The following is a 3,976-nucleotide window of genomic DNA, read 5'->3' on the forward strand; positions in this document are numbered from 1 at the left end:
AATGTTAACATATACATTTTATCAATTGTGTTCACCTTTGTGATTATATGTGACAATTTTATGAAAAATAAAGCTAATCAAGCTAATCAATTAGTGAATTTGAAGATATTTTACACATATGTACATGTTTATTTTTATCATACAAGTACCCAAATAGAAAATGAAACAAGTAGAATTGAAAATGACAAAAAACTCAATAATATATCTTGGTTGTGATTGAGATTAACATCTATAAAGAGCAGATGAAAAATACAAAAGATGGAAAAAGTAAGTAACAAAGTTTACCTGAATGCAATTGTGAAAACAAGAAACTTCAAGAATTGATATATATTATAAAATAACTTCCATATAAACTAATAACTATATGCTATACAAGGATGGCGTTTATTCAAGAGAGTTGTTGATCCATATAATTGAATATTGGGACATTGATATTACATTACTAAGTTAAGCCTATTCTTGAGAGAATGTTGATGTCATTGTTATCCTTGAGTTTAATTTTTTAACATTTTAGTGCAGGACATAACCCTAGTTGTTGATGGTAATATGATGGTTTCTAGGAAATGGTTTTAACATTTCATTTTGATAATGTTCCAGCTAAATTTGTGATTCACAAATGTGTTGTTTATTTTATTCCTATGTTGTAGGTTTTCATGTTCTTCAAACCTAAGTTTATAGCTGGTAGAATTTTCTATGCAAGTTTGTGGCGAATTTGCTAAAGTTGATGATTTTGATCCTTTTACATCACCTGCCACTATAATATTTAGCAAACCTGTGTAATAAGAGTTGTTTCTTAGTTGTTGTCCATTATTCTTTTTTGGTTTTGAACCTCTCTAAAGGCTTCCATTAGTCTTCAACATCCTTGATTCCATGCTCTACTACATCTTAATTGGATGCCATATGTTTTGGAGTGCTGCTTTACAATATGATAGTTACTGGACAATGGTCTAAACATCCCCGAGGAAGAGAAAAAAAGGAGATTGGAATTGCCAAACTAAAGATGCTAGGGAGCTCATTTATACTTTTTATTTTTATAATATTCCAAACAAATCGGTGATGAACAAATGTGTTGTTTATTTTATTCCTCTACACAAACAAACAACTAATAGTGTGTTCATAATTCCAACATTTTATTGTGCAACATGTCTAATTTTTCTGTTCAACAAAGTTGCAGAGGAGATGATGTAGAATGTTTTTTCCCCCTTCTTGAGAATCCTAGCAAAAGACTTAGGCCCTTTTTGGATAGCCCTAAGGGGGCGTTTGGATCCTTGATTGGATCCTTGATTGGATCCTTGGGAGTGGGAATCACAAGTACCCATGCATCCCACTCCCATGTTTGGGTTGAAGTAATGGGAGTCCCATTGCTTTGATGGGATGGTCCAACCATCCCATGAAAGGATTCCCATTACCCCCTAAAATTGGGGGTAATGGGACTCATCGAGAGGGGTAATGGGGTGTAATACCCATATTACCACTCTCTTCATATTTAATTAATATTTAAAATTAATATAATTAATTAATAAATTTAATTATATTAATTTCAAATAAATAATAATTAAAAATAAGTTGAAATTGCCAAAAAAAAAACACCCCATTAGTTTTGTAATCCCCAAAAACCCATTCATTTTAAACTCTATGTTTTTTAAACCCCCAAAGCATGTAACGGATGTCAATGGAGTGATTTTCAAATTTTATGGACCAAAATGCCCTTGCATGGGAAGTCGTGGGCTGCAGATCATTTCGTGTATGAGAGGAAGTGGGGGTTTTTCCGTAGGGTAACCCCGAAGAGACAATTCTATCGGAGCCGTTTACTTGTTTTTTTCTCAACTCGCGTCTTCGACTTTTTCCATTTCAAGTCGTCTCCGAAGTTGTCTCTACGTGCGACCTCTGTAATTCTGACTTTTTCCCTTTCCACGGTATCTCAAGGAGAAGTCCCTGCAAGTAGTTGGCATTTCATCGGTTTGCAATCTAAGGTATTTACTATGGTTTTTATGTTAACTATTACTCTACAAAAGAAAGATTTTTTTCGGTTTTGTTTTGTGCTCCTGTTTTTGTTGGAAGATATTGAAGTCTGCAGGGGGATTTCTCGGCTGGGGTTTTGTTAGTCTGCAGGGCAATTTCTCGGCTAGGGTTTAGTTTTGTTTTGCATTTTCGTCTGTATACACTATCGAAATAGTTTTTTTGATTCTTATGATTTATGTAATATTTATAATGTACATTTCTCCTTTCATTTGATATGGTTGCAATTTTACAAATGAGGTTTACGTTTAAGAAATGAGATGTTACAGTTTAAATTTTGTTGTCTTTATTTAAGTATTGTTGTCTCTGTTTAATAAACTAGGTCTCTGTTTAACAATTGATATCTCTGTTTAAGAACTGAAGGTTACCGTTTAAAACCCTTATATTTCCGCTTAAACATTTGTGAATACTGCATGTTGAATGTGTTGTTATTGTCGCAGGCTTATGGCTATGGCGGTCAACCTAGTTAATAGCCGATGCTATTTGACACCGGTAGTGGAGACCTTAGCTGAATTGAAAGATAACATGACCCCTCGACACTGGAAAATCATCCGAAGGACACCGTTTGCAGCATTCACTGAGTTGGAAGCTATATACCAAGAGAGGGCCCTTCTTGATTCTCTATTGCAAAGGTACGATGGCCGCACCAATAAATTCAGGATCGGGGAAAGCCTGCTGAGTTTCAGGCCTCAAGATGTGGCCCTCTTTCTTGGTCTGCGTTGTGATGGCGACGTAGTCATGTTTAAGAAGAATAAAACCCACTCAGCATTCGAAGGGAGGTATTTTATCAAAAACCTACGAGAGACACAGAGACTCCATCAAGAGCACTCTTGTGCAACTTGTTCGACAGAGGGGGGAAGAAGAAAATTTTGTCAAACTCCTGATGGTGTACCTCATGGGTACAGTCCTCTTCCCAAATACATCATGCTCGGTTCCGAACTGGATCGTTGATTATGTCAATGATCTACCCTCCATAGGGCGATACGCATGGGCACAGGCGACGCACAAGTGGCTTATAGAGGTCATTCCACAAGCAGCCGCTCGAGTGCAAGATAGATGCACCGGGAAGAAGACCAACACAGGGTATATTAAGAGTTGTTCGGTCGCGCTTAACGTCTGGTTTTACGAGCTGACCAGAACGGGAAAGAAAGTCCATTTTGGCAAGATCGCAAGGATGCTGTGCTACGGTGAAAGTAGTTATCGGAAACAAGCGATGGTAGAAACCAGCTTGTCATCGCTCGAAGGAAAAGAGGTAATAAATCATGGACAATGTTTAACAGAAGTCTTTAATGTTTAAACATATTATTTAGCGTTTAACTTTATTATTTACAGTTTAAAATTTGTTCATAAAGGTTTAAATATTTTGTTCTCCGTTTAAATATATTCTATAATGTTTAAATATATAAAAACTCTGTTTAAATATAGTTTTTATAGTTTAAACTGAATGATTTCGCTGAAATTGTTTGGTTTACATATGTTAGTTTCCTGAGCTGGTTCCGGCGAATGCTGAAGAAGAAATATTTGTTGGGGCCAACCGACGGATGGATGCTATTGCTCCGGAACCACTTGCTCGAAGGCAGGATGAGAGGGCATCCTCTATCGTGCACGCTCAACGCCGTTCTCCTACTTCTAGCCCACCACACGCAAGCATTCCTCGACGCCGGAGAAGCCCTCCCCTACCCCGCCAGATTGCAACAACTCCCCTACCACGACAACGACAGTCCCCCCAATTGTGGCAGCCCCACCGACCATGGCAGCGCCTCCGACTGTGGCAGCCCCACCGACGACATTAGGCGAAGATGTCACTACAACTCTTATGCAGGCATGCCAGATATTGATGACCAAGTCTCCTCGGTTTGTCGCCCGTGTTGAGGCACTGTAAGGACGTTCACAATCGACTGCGCCATCCCTACAAATAAATGAAGCACCCGGGACGAATGAGGCGTCGGAATTTGAC

This window comes from Dioscorea cayenensis, chromosome 20 (assembly GCF_009730915.1).
Source record: "Dioscorea cayenensis subsp. rotundata cultivar TDr96_F1 chromosome 20, TDr96_F1_v2_PseudoChromosome.rev07_lg8_w22 25.fasta, whole genome shotgun sequence".
Lineage (NCBI taxonomy): Eukaryota > Viridiplantae > Streptophyta > Magnoliopsida > Dioscoreales > Dioscoreaceae > Dioscorea > Dioscorea cayenensis.